This window comes from Carassius auratus, chromosome 3 (assembly GCF_003368295.1).
Source record: "Carassius auratus strain Wakin chromosome 3, ASM336829v1, whole genome shotgun sequence".
NCBI classification, from domain to species: Eukaryota; Metazoa; Chordata; class Actinopteri; order Cypriniformes; family Cyprinidae; genus Carassius; species Carassius auratus.
The window spans coordinates 10,460,681-10,478,654 of record NC_039245.1 but is presented as its reverse complement, the minus strand read 5'-3'; the positions used below and the strand labels follow the sequence as shown (position 1 = coordinate 10,478,654).

Genomic DNA, 17,974 nt, shown 5'->3' with positions numbered 1-17,974 from the left:
ATATTATGAAATTAATAGAATTATAAATTGAACTTGTTCTTCTGTTTGAATAAGTTTTAAAATGTAATTTATTCCTGTGATGATGAAGCTGAATTTTCAGAATCATTACTCCAGTCTTCAGTGTCACATGATTCTTTAGAAATCATTGTAATATGTTAATTCGTACTCAAGAAACATTTCTTATTATTATCAATGTTGAAAACACACACACATACTCACAGGCCGCTTTATTAGGTACACCTTGCTAGCACCGGGTTGGACCCCATTTTACCTTCAGAACTGCCTTAATTCTTCATGGCATACTGTAGATTCAACAAGGTGTTGGAAACATTCCTCAGAGATTTTTTTTCCATATTGACATGATAACATCACACAGTTGCTGCAGATTTGTCGGCTGCAGATCCATGATGTGAATCTCCTGTTCTACCACATCCCAAAGCTGCTCTATTGGGTTAAGATCTGGTGACTGTGGGGCCATTTGAGTAAAGTGAACACATTGTCATGTTCAAGAAACCAGTCTGAGATGATTTGAGCTTTGTGACGGTGCATTATCCTGCTGGAAATCATAAAGTTATGAACATTGTCAGCAACAATACTCAGGTAGGCTGTGGAGTTTACACGATGCTCAGTTGGTCCTGAGGGGCTCAAAGTGTGCCAAGAAAATATCCCCCACACCAATACACCACCACCACCAGCCTGAACCATTGAGACAAGGCAGGGTGGATCCATGCTTTCATGTTCTTTATGCCAAATTCTGACCCTACCATCTGAATGTCTCAGCAAAAATTTGACTCATCAGACCAGGCCATGTTTTGTCAATCTTCTATTATCCAATTTTGGAGAGCCTTCGTGAATTGTAGCCTCTGTTTCCTGTTCTTAGCTGACAGGAGCAGCACCCGGTGTGGTCTTCTGCTGCTGTAGCCCATCTGTTTCAGGGTACGACAAGTTGTGTGTTTTTTCTTTCTCTGGCGTGTGGTGTTATATCTTTCACTTGGATGTTATAAGTTGCACTAAGTAAATACAGCTGGATAAAACAAAAACCGTGTCCCTTTATATTTCAGGTTACAAAGCAACAAAATGTGATATTTTAAAGGGGGTGATTCTTTTCTATACCCACTACATTTGTTTAATTTAAACAATCCCATTTTCGCAATTTCATGAAGGGTGCCAATACGTCTTTAGCTGCCTTTAGACTTCATTAATCTGCATTAATCTGACGGCAGACTGTTGAGAGAGAGTGTGAGAAAGCAAGCGAGAGAGAATTGGCTTAGGGATTGACGTCTTAGTACAGCTTCAGTGTGTTCCTTACTCTGGTTTTTACATGAATTTGCTTTTGTGTGTACATGTGAGAGGTGAGGCGTTTAAGGGTGAGATGTTTCTCTTCTTTCTTTTTTTTATCAACCAACAATCACTTGCAGCTTTTATAAAAGTGGTTTTATACATGTGATATACAAATGTCTTAGGCCAAAAACATACTTAATGCAAGTATTTGATCACAAACACCTGATCCACAAGCTTGATTTAACATACATGTATGATGCACCAATATAAGAATTCTGGCCAATAATTAGGATACTTTAATGTTATGACCAATGACCAAAAAATGGCTGATGGGAAATTCTATACATGTGTGAGATAGCGAGACTTTGAGGACTTAAAGTGTCAGTCAAAGAATGTTAGTTTGCAGTCAAATAGCATCTATGAATGTTTATCTGTGTGTGTGTGTGTGTGTGTGTGTGTATGTGAATATATATGAATCACATGGCATTTCAGTATATTTCAGTTTTGCAGACCTGATACGAGCTGACAAGTGAAGCTAAGCACAGCTAAACAGCATGTACAACACAGGGAGCGAGAAAGACAAACACATAAATGCAGATTTTATGCAGTGCATGTGGTCTTTTGATTTATATTGGGTATGTGCGCAAGTCATTATTCAGTAGCAGTGATACCATGTAAGTGACATGTGGTCATGTGATCAATGGAGGTCACTTCGATGCTGGGATGTAGATTTAGATATTCTGGATTTCACAGAGATCCAATCAATAGCCGTGAACTGTTAGTAGGTCGACAGCCAGTCCACCGTCCTCCATTCAGTACAGATGCAGCTGCAATGTGGAGAACAGAGATAGAGATATCAGAGAAGGTGCATCTCATAAAGATGTCCTTGTCATTCTCGACTTTCTAAAACAAACAATTAAGAAATTATATTGAAAATTATATTGAGAAAAAAATATATATATACACTCACATAAAGGATTATTAGGAACACCTGTTAAATTTCTCACTAATGCAATTATCTAATCAACCAATCACATGGCAGTTGCTTCAATGCATTTAGGGGTGTGGTCCTGGTCAAGACAATCTCCTGATCTCCAAACTGAATGTCAGAATGGAAAAAAAAGGTGATTTAAGCAATTTTGAGCGTGGCATGGTTGTTGGTGCCAGACGGGCCGGTCTGAATGTTTCACAATCTGCTCAGTTACTGGGATTTTCACGCGCAACCATTTCTAGGGTTTACAAAGAATGGTGTGAAAAGGGAAAAACATTCAGTATGTGGCAGTCCTGTGGGCGACAACCGAGGTATCCAGCAAAGCATTTGTGAAGCCACAACACGCACAACCTTGAGGCGGATGGGCTACAACAGCAGAAGACCCCCCCCCCGGGTACCACTCATCTCCACTACAAATAGGAAAAAGAGGCTACAGTTTGCACAAGCTCACCAAAATTGGACCGTTGAAGACTAGAAAAACATTGCCTGGTCTGATGAGTCTTGATTTCTGTTGAGACATTCAGATTGTAGAGTCAGAATTTGGTGTAAACCGAGTGAGAACATGGATCCATCATGCCTTGTTACCACTGTGCAGGCTGCTGGTGGTGGTGTCATGGTGTGGGGCATGTTTTCTTGGCACACTTTAGGCCCCTTAGTACCAATTGGGCATCGTTTAAATGCCACGGCCTACCTGAGCATTGTTTCTGATCATGTCCATCCCTTTATGACCAGCATGTACACATCTTCTGATGACTACTTCCAGCAGGATAATGCATCATGTCACAAAGCTCGAATCATTTCAAATTGGTTTCTTGAACATGACATTGAGTTCACTGTACTAAAATGGCCCCACAGTCACCAGATCTCAACCCAATAGAGCATCTTTGGGATGTGATGGAACGGGAGCTTCGTGCCCTGGATGTGCATCCCACAAATCTCCATCAACTGCAAGATGCTGTCCTATCAATATGGGCAAACATTTCTAAAGAACGCTTTCAGCATCTTGTTGAATCAATGCCACGTAGAATTAAGGCGAAAGGGGGTCAAACACAGTATTAGTATGGTGTTCCTAATAATCCTTTAGGTGAGTGTGTGTGTTTGTGTGTGTGTGTGTGTGTGTGTGTGTGTGTATGTGTAGATCATGGCAGTGTGTCTAGTTTTTATTGCTCCTGGGTCTTTCAATCCACCAAACTCAGCACAGTCCTTCAGGCTGTTTTGACTGATTGACCTGATTGACCCAACAACACCATTACATTGCTGTGTGTTCAACAAGAAACAACATTTGCTTTATTTGTTTTGTTTACTTATTCAGTGTATTGATTACATAAATTAAAACATTGTGAGTTTTGGGAATAACATCTTACATTTCCATAGTCAAGTGAGCCCTAATTAGATCACCAGTCCTAGATAGATAAATGTGTGAGCTTTTAGATTGCAAAAGAAAAAATATAAAAGGCATACATTTTAATAATGCTAATTCATTTTAATATTTAAAATGTTTATAAAGCACATTCTATTTTATTGCTGTATTGTGTACAGATTATTTGTTAATTTTAAAGTCAATAAGCAGTAATAAAACAAATTAAAAATGAATATTGTATATCACTAATTTGGCCTTTAAACATAACAACTATTACATTTAATTGTTGTCTATAAAAAGCTGTAGTGTGTGTGTGTGTGTGTGTTAATTGCTTTTTTCGTGATTAATAAAAGTATTGTTTACATAATATGTTTGTGTACTGTGTATATGTATAATGTGTATATAAATACACAAACATGCATGTAAATATTTAATGTTTTGTTTATATAAAATATTTAATGTTTTGTTTATATAAAATATTTGTATTTATATGTTTATATTTATTTAAATATTTGTAAACGATATACATGTATGTTTGTATATTTTTATATATATATATTATGTAAACTAAAACCTTTATTTTGGATGTGATTAATAGTGATCATCTGACAGCACTAATATGTGTGTGTGTGTGTGTGTGTGTGTGTGTGTGTGGTATTATATACACAATGTGTTACTATATACTATAACTATTACTATAACTATAACTGTAACTATTTGTAACTTTGTCTATACCACAAACACACATCCATATGAACCTCTGCCAAATTCTTTTTAACATATATATTAAAAATATATAATAACATATTCATTTTATTTATACATAATTTTTCTTGCCTTGAAAGCAACATTAAGACCAACTTTATCACAGCAACATTAGAGTTTGTCTAGCTATCATACTACACCAAAGAACGTTTGAATGACAACATACCTCGCCTTGTGCATACATCAAATTCAGCTTTATTTATAGCATGCCACATCTGCTGAAAAATCTACTGTATTTTGCTAAAAGCAATTCATCTTGACCACATGTGCTTGACTTCCAGCTGTGTGATGGGGTGTCTAGAGTGTAATCACATCAAATACAAACACATTCGATCTGTTCCCTGCGGTCTGGGTTTCTTTGATGTTGCAATCCGCGTTCTGTGGTGTGAATTATCCGACTTTGGTTTTGTATTTCTGTGTTTGATGACTTAGCATCCATTCAATTGTTTTAAGTGTGCATATCTTCACACAAGCTTTACTTTGAAGCACATGTTCACAAGCTGGGTGTGGGTGTGTGTGTGTGTGTGTGTGTGTGTGTGTGTGTGTGTGTGTGTGTGTGTGTGTGTGTGTGTGTGTGTGTTTGATGCACCGCAGTGACGTCAGTCATTCAGCTTTGCCCTGAAGCCTCATCTGTTCTGGAAAGTGCTATGTGTATGTGTATGTGTGTTTGCATTCCCAGTGACATTTGCATGAGTGTGTGTGTGTGTTTAGTGGAATGGGGGAAGACTTTTGTGATGTCTTCATTCAGATAATGATGAGAGATTAAATAAAGGAATCTGATACAAGGTATAGATTTACATGGCCAGCAAATCTGACCGCACTAAAGCAGCAATCTGAATAACAAACTAGTGTGTAAGTGTCATTGTGTGAGTGTAAATGTGGTTTTGGTTTACGGTCAAGTTTTGTGCTACCCTGTTCTGTGTAAAGGACTTTTATGTTGATGTGTATTTTCTGTTCCCCTTTGTTTCAGTAGCTATGTTTCCATCCACCTATTTTTATACCCATTTTGGATTATCGCATAAAAAAATGCTGGATGGAAATACCAAGTTGTACATCTGAAAACGTGCAAAAAAAACGTATGCACACAACTGAGTACGATGAACTTTTTATCCGATAAGAAGAAATTAGCAAGCATTTGTATGGAGACTTAATTCCACCAGATAATGTACTTATTTTTATCCTTAATTTTATCACAATTGCTTAGTTGACAGCTGTAAATTGTAAACTCCTAATTCTTGAGCTTATATTTAAAAAAAAGAAAATTTCCCTTGTAAAGCTGACTTTACATCTTGCACCACCAAAAAAAAATAAAAAAAATAAAAAAGGTAAATGCTGCATTTGATTATAGATTCCCACAATTCAGACTTCATCAGAATTTATATCAATTGAATTTGTATCTTGCACTTCGGTTTAATAAAAAGTACATATAAAATTGTCGCACATCGCTTTTTTACACTTGATGTGCTTTTATTTCATGCAAATAAGAGTATAAATGGAATAGAGCTTCAAACTGTGTAAACGGCTAAACAAGAATATAGTTTTATCTATTATAAGATAGTTTGCAGTGCTTTTAAACCCCGGTTGCTGACACACAGAGATGGACAGATGCACGCACATGCTCGCACACATAAAAATACACCTCCTTCTGTGTTTTGGGACTGTACTTGGCAGCTTCCAGATTCATTATAATTAGAGAAGGGGATCATGGATAGAACGGGATCCATCCTTAAGAAGAATAATGAAAAGAGACTACAAGCGACTGCATTCATGTGCAGATAACAGCAGAAAGAGAGACATAAAGATGAAAACAGACCTATGATCATGACATTTGGGTGACTTGTGGTGTTTGTTGAACTGTGAGCGTGTGTATGTGTGTTTGAGATGCCTGTGCCAGTCCCAATAGGTGATCTATATCAGTTCACCCCCAAAATGTCCACACAAACAAACATCCTCAGAGACAGAACTATGTGTGTACAGGTGCTTCTCAAAAATTAGAATGTCATAGAAAAGTTAATTTATTTCAGTAATTCAACTCAAATTGTGAAACTCGTGTATTAAATAAATTCAATGCACACAGACTGAAGTAGTTTAAGTCTTTGGTACGATTAATTGTGGTGATTTTTGGCTCCCTTTTAACAAAAACCCACCAACTCCACGATCTCAACACATTAGAATACAGGACCAATACAAAAAATCTTAATTTTTGGCCTCCTGGAAAGTATGTTCATTTACTGTACATGTACTCAATACTTGGTAGGGGCTCCTTTTGCTTTAATTACTGCCTCAGTTCAGCGTGGCATGGAGGTGATCAGTTTGTGGCACTGCTGAGGTGGTCTGGAAGCCCAGGTTTCTTTGACAGTGGCCTTCAGCTCATCTGCATTGTTTGGTCTCTTGTTTCTCATCTTCCTCTTGACAACACCTCATAGATTCTCTCTGGGGTTCAGGTCTGGTGAGTTTGCTGGCCAGTCAAGCACACCAACACCATGGTCATTTAACCAACCTCTGGTGCTTTTGGCAGTGTGGGCAGGTGCCATATCCTGCTGGAAAATGAAATCAGCATCTTCAAAAACCTGGTCAGCAAAAGGAAGCATAAAGTGCTCCAAAATGTCTTGGTAAACGTGTGCAGTGATTGGACCAACACCAGCAGATGACATTGCACCCCAAATCATCACAGACTGTGGAAACTTAACACTGGACTTCAAGCAACGTGGGCTATGAGCTTCTCCACCCTTCGTCCAGACTAGGACCTTGGTTTCCAAATGAAATACAAAACTTGCTCTCATCTGAAAAAAGGACTTTGGACTCTGATGTTGTCTGTGGTTCAGGAGTGGCTTAAAAAGAGGAATACAACAACTGTTGCCAAATTCCTTGACACGTCTGTATGCCTTGACCCCAGCTTCAGTCCATTCCTTGTGAAGTTCACTCAAATTCTTCAGTCGATTTTGCTTGACAATCCTCATAAGGCTGTGGTTCTCTCAGTTGGTTGTGCATATTTTCCTTCCACTCAACTTTCTGTTAACATGCTTGGATACAGCACTCTGTGAACAGTCAGCTTCTTTGGCAATGGATGTTTGTGGCTTACCCTCCTTGTGTGTCAGTGTCAATGATCGTCTTCTGGACAACTGTCAGATCAGATCTTCCCCATGATTGTGTAGCCTAGTGAACCAAACTGAGAAACCATTTTGAAGGCTCAGGAAACCTTTGCAGGTGTTTTGAGTTGATTAGCTGATTGCCGTGTCATCATATTCTAATTTGTTGAGATAGTGAATTGGTGGGTTTTTGTTAAATGTGAGCAAAAATCATCACAATAATAAAAAAAAAACTAAACTAAACTTAAACTACTTCAGTCTGTGTGTATTGAATTAATTTAATACACAAGTTTCACAATTTGAGTTGAATTACTGAAATGAACTTTTCCACGACGTTCTTATTTATTGACATACACCTGTAGTTTCATAACCTTGGGGTTTGAGATGGCGTTCATGAATAGTCTGATCAAGTGTTTTCAGGGTGTTTCGCAGCTGGGCAGCTTGCAGGAGACAGGAAAGGGAAAAACTCCAATTTTGATTGTGTCTCTATGTAAATAATATCAAGGACAAATCACAGATATAGTTGGTTGTGTTAATGAAGGGAAGCGTATTTAGAAAATATCTAAGCAATCAGACATATAATTTTGACATTAATGGACAAAATTGGTGAAAACATCACATATACATGCCTCTTCTAAATAATTTTTTGACATTTGAGGGTTGAAATTGAGGTTTGACAATTTTTCCCACAATGCTCTTGTCTCAAATAAGCAGCAAGTCTATAAATTTCCAAGAGTCAGCTGAGAGAATCTGCTGCTGTCAGGCATTGAGTTTCTACAGAAAATCAGTCAGGAGGGGAAGGTTGTCTTTATTGCTTTTCTGTTACCCTATGAAATCTTCCCTTCTCACCCATAGATTACTAAAACCGATATCTGAATGATTTTATATTCAAGCAGAGAACCTTGAACAAGACCATTAGAAATCATGTAAAACAACAAGGGGGGAATTAAAAGTATTTTTTATGCATATTAGCATGCAAAGGCACACACACACAGTCTCTGGGTTGCTGCTAAACATATCTGAGGCTCTTTGTAGTGTGTCAGGAACATCAGGGCCAAATATTTCCCCTACTGTGATATCGCTAATGCACCAGAAACACACACATTTCCACACACGCACAAACATACACAGTCTCTCTCACTGAAGCAGCATTAGCCCTGTGGCTAACCGGGCCACTTTAAACCATCTGCCTCACCAGCTCAGATTCAACTAACTGATGCATAGCCAGATTAAAAACAAAACTCTCCGCTGAAATGTATTTTAAAGTTATGGATGATTTAAATTTGACTGTTAATAAAGGGGTTGTTACCAAGCTAAACCCTGCTGAAAGAATAGCTGGTTTACTTACGCTTAAATGATCAGCTGGGTTTCATGCTGGTTTTTACATGGCATAAACAGGCTTCCATAAAAGATGCATCAGAACCATAACTAAATTTTAATTATCAATGAAGTCATTTGAGCTGAAATAACTAAAGATCACTGTTCTTCTTTGATGACAGGTTAATTAGCATATTTATCCTATATGAGGTTAATCATTAATCAGTCTGTATACAAAAGTAATCTTACAGCTTACACTTGGACACCCTGAAGTAAACAGTGAATTTGAACCGTTGCATGCTAGTCTAAATGCATAATTAGCATTGTTTATAAAGCATTGCAGTGCTTTATAAACATGATGCAATATCCTAAAATGGGATAGTGAATTAATTCACAACACAGTGACTTTTACACACTATATGTTATTAGTATCCAGACTAGAAGAGATTTGACTTTGTATTGCATGCTTTTACATATTTTTTTATTATTATTTGAACATGCATTTTTTGTTTATTAAAATTATATCCCATTAGAGTAAATTGGACTAGATAATGTATATAATATACATATTGGCAGTTACTAGATTGATTTGGAGGTAGTCTAACATATAGGCCTACAAGGTCTTGTCAAAGTACCCCCAACCAAAGTGAGTTTAGGAGCCAGTTGGGGGCACTTAAGACTGATTTGGGATGCGTGCAGTTAGTCTTTCCACCTGTGATTAACACTGGAGCGTCTTAATAGGAATTTTGCTGAAAAGTAACAGTTTAATTAAAGACCACATGTTTCTGTAATGAAAAGGGAACATGCTGTGAGAATCAGTAAGATTGGAAACCTCTCACATAATGTCTTCTCATACACACTCACGCAATGTATGGCCAATCAGAAATTCATTCATCACACACATGAACACCCCTGGAAGTTAAGACCATCAGCATTATTAACGATCATTATCTATCAATAAACGGCTAAATGCTGGTTTATTGCTGCTCTGTTCTGAAGTATAAGAACTGGCCGTAGGTGAAACAGATTGAGCCGTTTAAAATATTTAATTGCGAGACAGAACAGCAAGAGAACAGAGCTATTCTTGGTGAACACAGCTGGGTGCAGATGAATGGAGAATGTGTGTAGATGTTTTTCAGATTGCATGTATACAAGCTCTGTGCATCCTTACATGTGATCACGACATAAGATACATTCTCCTGAGCACAACCGTGAAAAGACTAACATGTGATTTGAGAGGCATTTAAAGATCATGTTGCCACATTCCTACAACCTTGAGCCACCAGAGATCAAAGTGTTAGGTCTAGCACAGTGCAAATTTAAGATCAATAACAGATTTGTCCGTTTAATCAATTGTCTTGTCAGGTTTTGTTGTAAATGCACATTTCAAACTAAATTTCCCACTGGAAATCTGCATTGAATTCTTCACTAAGAACAAACTGTGCCCACTGATTACTGCCTCTTTTCCGCATCACAACTCTTTTTAATAATTTAATTGTTTAAAAAGAACATACATTTTAGTTAACCAATTTTGTAGTTGGAAGAGAATTTTCAAAACTGACATTAATGTTTAATTACTTTGCAGTTTGTGGAATTTCTCATAAATATGTGGAATTGATTAAATAAAACTACTGTTTCCTGAGGTCAAAGTGTCTGTCTGTCTGCACATTTGAGTTGGGGAGTAGATTTGAAATATTTATTAGATTTTTGTAACCATATCAGAACATATCAGATATTTAAAAGTATTTTTATCTTATTTTCCTGTTCAGATATCTCAATTAGTGTGAAAAGACTATTTAAAGTCATTTTTGTGCAAAGCAACAAACAGAGATTACAAAAAGTAGATTCAGAAAGAAATATTTAGTTTGATAAAATTGATTACATGTGATTAAATGATGACAGAATTGTCATTTGTGGTTGAATAAACTATAGCTTTAATTTATTAATTTTATTATTATAACTATGAAAATATAAATTATTTCTTTAATGAAATTATACTCTAAATAATAAATTAAAACTGCCACTAAGTTGTGGTAAATGTCTTAAAGATTAAGTCATCGAATAATTTATTCATTAGTTTGATTCGTTTAAATGGCTGATTCATTCAGGAGTGCAGTACTTTGACGTCAAACACAGATCGGTCTGTGCAGCACCACTTCAAATCCAACACATAGGCCAGTGGTTCAATGTGCCAAATGGTTTACCAAATTCGTTCAAAACGTGGATTAAGAAATTAAATGAAGCTGTGGGTTGCTCGGGGATGAACAGCATGATTTGTCTTTATATTTTGGTTGGCAAAATTGAGCAAAACAGACAGCATTGTGTCTAAAATAACATAATATTAACTTCTTAATGAACTGTTGTATAATATGAGTATTACATTTGCACAAGTGTGATATTGCACTTAGACTACAGCTCGTGTGATATTTCGTAACTATGTAATGTAATTAGGAGACAAAATTTCAAACAGGGGCATTTTGCCCCATATCTTGAATTTTAGGGATATTTTCTAGGCTCCATTAGTCATCAATGGACTGTATGAAATGACAGATGATCCACAGAGGTCTGGGGCAGGGCAAGTGCATTAAATGCATTAATTATTTTAACACGTTATTTTTAACCATAATTAATTATTATAATTAACACGTCAAATTACCAGCCCTAATATATATGTATATATATATATATATATATATATATATATATATATATATTAGGGGTGTAACGATACGCGTATTCGTATTGAACCGTTCGGTACGACGCTTTCGGTTCGGTACGCGGTACGCATTATGTATACCGAACGGTTCGTTGGAGTAATTAATTATATTTGAAAAAAAAAAAAGAGAGAGAGAGAGAAATATAATGATATGCGTTCAACAAGGTAGCCCAATAACCCAAACAACGTAACAGGCAACGCCCCTGACACTCCCGAAGAAGAAAAAAACACCATCTTATGTTTATGTTAGGCTACTCAGCAGGCGCTCGCTCACTCAGTACGCGCTGAAGGCTCGTTGCAAAATAGCCAATGCGTTTAACAGACTAGAAATGAGAAGATCCCCCAATAACCAACAGGTCTGGTGTTTGGGTGCACTTTGGATTCCCTTTAAGCTATAATGGTGATGGCAAGAGAGTGGTGGATAAAAAAACAACGGTATGTCGCATCTGCAACATGACAGGGTACACCAGCGGGAATAAAAAAAAAAAAAAAAAAAAACACCAGCGGGAGTATCTGGGATATATGCGTCAGTACTATCTGGGAAAAGACGAAAAAAAGGAGAAACATGCACGCAGCAAACTATCCCTGCAGCATTTAGAAACTATAGCTTACAGGGAATCCAACCCAAACACCAGACCTGTTGGTTATTTTAGGATCTTATATTTCTGGTCTGTTAAATGCATTAGACATTTTGCAACGAGCCTTCAGCGCGTGCTGAGTGAGCGAGCGCCTTAGGGGCCGTTCACATATCGCTCCTAAAAACGCGTGGAAAACGCTAAGCACGTCTTTCTCCTCCTTTCCAAAGCACTCGGGCAGAAGCGCTCATGAGGCGTCTGTCTTTGCTAAGCAACAATGACGTGCTCTCTCCATGAGACGCGGAAATTTCAGCGAAGGAAAAATGGATTTGCAGCTCTAAAAATCGCTTGCAGTAGCTCTGCTACTAAATTTATTTCAAAATTGCAATCCATATACAACTATGATCAGCTGATCCTTCATCTTGGCTGAGCTCTCAACGTTGTTACGGGAAAGGATGAAGCTGATTGGTTGGTTCTTGTCACATGACCCGCGGTGCGCTTGCGGCATTCTGAAAAGTTGAGATGTTTTTACATTTTGCTGTATCTAAAACGTATCGAACCGAACCGAACCGAACCGTGACATCAGTGTATCGTATCGAACCGAACCGTGAATTTTGTGAACCGTTACACCCCTAATATATATATATATTGTATACAAATACAATAATATAGGCTGTTTAGATAACCTGATTGTTTGAACCCTTTACCTTCACAATCACCTGAATGTTAAATAATCATCAGGTCCACCAACAGTTTAGATATGAAGTGGCTTGCTAGAGGAACAGGAAGTTTGTAGTAGTTTGTTGACAGCCATCGTCCTGTGTGGCCTATATTGGTTTCGAGGAGACATGAGCACTTACAGGGCACCACATCAGTCAAGCATACAGCAGAGAGCTGAGTGCTTCATTCTCCGGTCGTTATCATGAAAGCGTCAGACTCTTCTTGTATGCCTTAGCACAGCATTCCTGGCAGCTTATGCTTTAGAAATGTCCCAAGGTTCCGTCCTGTCCTGAATCTCAGCCTGTCGAATGTAGAATGTTGAGACAATGATGTCACAAGGGAAATAACGGAACCTTGAAGCCGAGCAGAATTATTTTGAATTGCACTCGAATCAGGGCACGCTTGGACTTCCTGTGCAGCTACACAGTTTTAATGCAACCACTGAAGCACCTGTCGGTAGGGGATGGATGAATTGAGGGGGGTGGTTGGTGGGTAAGTGTTAGCGAGACATTATAGCAGCCCTGAGAGTTTAGAGATGGCTCAGTACTGGACGATTGGTGAAGGTTACGGTCACTGGAGCTCCCAGTGAGGGCTTTGGATGGTTTCTGAAAGTGAGAAATGGAGTTAGTGAACAAAGAAAGAGACAGAGCCAAGGATGGTTGGGGCAGTTTTTCTTTGAAAACAAAAATACAGAAGAAGTACATTTTAGTATTGTTTCAGGTCACTACTGTGTTGATAGTGAATGTGTTGCAGAAAGGCTAGAAACCGCTCTGTTTACTCACAGTAATGTGATCAGCTGTAATCGCTTTCAAATTAGGATTTTATCATTTTAATTGACAGTGAAAAGTGTTTGCCTCAATTTCGGTTTGCAGTCTTTGCCGTTTCTAATCACTTGGCTGCATAATTTAAACATTTATTTACAGAAAATTGTTCAAATACTTTGCAATGTCCTAATTCTTTAATAGTATAGACTTGAAGACAAACGACTTGAATTAGTGAGACGTGACTTGGACCGAATGCAAAACACTTGCCTGGGCTCATATCTGGTTTATATCGCTCACCCTTATTTGCCAAGTGCCCTGTTGAGAAACTGATGGTGTACAAATCCTTCTCTTTTTAGGGCCCTGACGGAACTGCTGAAACAGCCAGGCGAGCCCGGGGGTGTGGAAAGAGGAGGAGGTCACCACCCTATGGGATCCAACGGCATCTCTGGCAGGTCAATGCGCACCAACAACGGTGAGTCACAGTCTCTGCTGACTGTAGAATGAATGTCAAGGAAAATAAAATGAATGTCAGACATTTAATGGGGGGGTAAAAAGGAGTCTTGATGGGCTCCTTGCATTTGGTTTTAAACAGGAAAATATTTAAAGCCACCTTGTTTTAAGTATGAAGTCTTTCAATTTTGATCAGTTTTGCAGAAAACAAGACTTGCATTTGAGCTTAAGTTTTAGTCAATTGGTTATGTTCTTTTGTCATTTTTATTAGTTTTTTAAAATACCTTTTCTCCTAATGTATTGTAATTTTTTATTTTATTTTACAGTATAAAATACCACTACCCTTAACTCCAAATATAAACTGCGCAATGCAACTCATTCTGAGCTATGGGGCATGAATTGTTCCTGAATTTAGTCTTGATGAGAAGAGGTGTACTTTTACTTTTATGCAATCAGACTTTCGCCTGCAAGAAAAAGGGCGAAAAAAATATCCTAAAGACGGAGGGAACCGTCTGTTATATAACTTAAAGTGCTTTTCTCCCCCAGAAGCTCCTGGCAATCACACATCCATATCTTTAATCTTGGCAATGACTTTTATTTTTGTAATTCTAGTAAAGCCACTAGAGGTGCAGCCATTACAATTGAAAGCCTTAAGATGACTTTGGTTGGCTTGAATAAATTGCAAAATTACTTGGTGTGTGTGTGTTTATTATTATTATTATTAGCCATGTCATCATTCAGTACATCCCCATTTTCTTTGCAGTCAAAACTAAAGTTCTTGCATGATCACGATCTTTTAAATGTTTCACAGATACACATCAGCTGCCACGGTTATTTACAAAATCCCATCAAACACATTGAGGTTTAAAGGCCCTCAACTTTTGATTCTGTCGTGGTAATGAACTGGAATGAGGGAGTAATTAAATTTGCGGATATGAGAGGTTCTACTGCTGCTCCCTCTTGGAAGAGGAAGTGGTTTAACGAAGCAACTGTGCTAATTAAGACATAATTAAGTAACTTCAGCCAAGACCTGCTGATTAAGAACACACTGTCCTGAGAATTAGGGACCCATTTATCTCTCCATCTCACGCACGCACTTCATCACAGGTGTGAGTTTTCCTTAGAAGTGTGAGAATTTCCACTGTGCCAGGCTTTCTGCTCGTACTTCTGTCTTTTTCCTTTTCTAAATCCACCTCAAGAGTTTAATTAAGTGCTCATCAAACCAGCTTGAGCACACTAAGGGACACTAAGGGGGTCTAAGAACAATCCATCTGCATATATACACATACAGCTGAAGTCGTGACCGGTAGAACCACGTCAACACAGGTGGTCCGGAAGGACGGATGGATGGGTTTGAGAGGAGGAGGAAGACCGAAAATAGGTGATGAAGATGGAGTGCAATGTTGAACTTGATGAGAAGAGTGCTTTTCAAATAGGGGTCTGTAGTCCTGCTAAAACATAGACCTAAGTAAATAGAATTATACTTCACAAAAACACAAACATTAATTCAGTTCCTTGACTAATATAATCTTAACATTAATGCATGGAACAATTTTGTTGACATGAATGTGTGAATAAGTCTTATATCGGTTCATGAGATTAGCATAGCGGTTTCAATGAAATAAAACAGCAGAAACTAAATCATGAAATCAGAAATAACATGATGTATTAATAAAATAAATAATGTATACAGTACAGTAAAATAATATAAAATCGCAATATAAAATATAAAATGGTATAAAAGTATCAACATTATGCTGTTAAGTTAAGGGCAAATAGTTTTTTTTTTTTTTTTTTTACATCAAACTGTAGGTAGTTATTGATGTAGTTGGTGTTTTGCCCTCCTTTTATAAGTGAAAAGTGGTCTCCAATCTTTGTTGGAGTACACCACCTGAAAAAGTTTGAGAACCACTTTCCACAGGAAGGAACATAAGATTTAAGGAATCAAGAAACCCAGATGAGAGAACATGGCAGAGAAAAATAGAAGGAAAAAGAGACCGAGATTGAATGTATAAATAGTAAGAGAGAGATGGGAGGGGAGGAAAAAGACCTAAGGGGAGGAATAAAGAAATAGCGATTGAGACAAGAGGAAAGATGAATGAGTGTGGGAGCGGCATGGTGTGGGTGTGATAGGCTGTCGAATGAAAGGAGAATTAGAGTGATGTTTAGAGACTAAAATGAGAAATGAACGAAAGAACTGTCTCTTTCATCCCAGCTCAACAAATCCTGGGGTCACAACCTTGTGCAGACGTGTATACTTTAAATACGCATCATTATTATGTTCATATTTCCAATTCTATTTGTTTTTGATGTTTACAACAGTCAGGATCACAATTTAATCATAGCTAAGGTGAATATAAACACAAAGCAATAAACTCAGGCACGCAGCTCAGCCCACATTGTTCTTGCTGTGGACATTAATAATATCATGGAGCTTATTGTCATTATGCCCTGACAATCACCCACAAACACCCTAGCATAATGGTAGCAAGTTTTGCAGCCATACAAAACAACATTTTTATTTATTATACTATATTACTTTTTTTTTTAACCTCTGTTTATCAATTTTCACTGGCTTCCAATAGCAGCTCGCATAAAATTCAAGGCATTGATGTTTGCCTACAAAACTACCACTGGCTCTGCACCCATTTACCTAAATTCATTACTTCAGACTTATGTGTCCTCTAGAAGCTTGCGTTCTGCAAGTGAACGTCGCTTGATTGTGCCATCCCAAAGAAGCACAAAGTCACTTTTACGGACTTTTAAATTAAATGTTCCCTTCTGGTGGAATGACCTCCCCAACTCAATCCGAGCTGCTGAGTCCTTAGCCATCTTCAAGAATCGGCTTAAAACCCATCTCTTCCATCTTTATTTGACCCTCTAACTTTAACACTCACTATTCTAATTCTATTCTTAAAAAAAATTAAAATACTATCTTTCTAATATTTTTGTATTCTATTTTCTTTTTATTTATTATACAATTATAAAAAAAATCTAACACTAGCTTGATCTATTCTTTTTTTTAAATTCTATCTGTTTTCTTTTTATTTATTATATTATTTAAAATCCCATGCTATGTGTACTGTGTTTAAGCTAACTGAGACTTGTTATAGCACTTATATATCATTGCTCTTTTTGTTGTTTTTGATTGCCTCCACTGTCCTCATTTGTAAGTCGCTTTGGATAAAAGCGTCTGCTAAATGAATAAATGTAGAGACAAATACAAAACCATAGCAAATTGACTTCATTTGCAGCTACATGTTTAAAACAATGAGTGCGTGTGTGTGATTGACAGCCTGCTTGTGACTGGTGGAGAGATGTTCATGTTCATCTTTGCTGTTTGGCCAAGAAGTCAAACGCCTCTGGAAACACCTTCAGGCAAAAACACTTCATTTCTTTCACCTGCTCTGGAGAGACACATCTCTTACACAGACAACTTTGCTGCTGATATAAGCATGTTTTTACTGCATTTCTAAAGTTGCAGACCTTACCGGTCTGACTGAGTGCAAAATGCTTCATATGTGCAGCTAATGAGTGCAACAGCATGAGATGTCACACTGTTTGCATTTGATGATGAGACATTGTGTTGTTCGTGTGCATGTAAGAGAAAAAGGCTGTGCCATATGTGCCAATCATGTTCTTGGCAGACAGCATGTGTGTGTGTGTGTGTGTGTGTGTGTGTGGGATCGAGGCATGTTGTATGACAGACCACCCGTGAAAAACACATCCATCACATCAATATCTGTGTGTGCTGAGGATGACGTTACTGTCCATATGTCTGGGAGTATATTTTTATCAGTGCTTTTACTGTAATCGCAGTCTAGCACTGGTGGTATGAATAATGTTTCAATAATATGAACTTCAATAAGACAGAAAGGTTTTCTGTTGCTAAATATATGTATAACTAATAAATGGTAAATATGACAAAAGTGTGAAGTTTAATACA

The 17,974-nt window shown here is 37.5% G+C and overlaps 1 pseudogene; it reads left to right on the top strand.

The window, feature by feature from the left end:
- Nucleotides 1–17,974, top strand: part of LOC113047380 (protein shisa-9-like) — a 51,965-nt pseudogene that overhangs the window by 12,848 nt on the left and 21,143 nt on the right.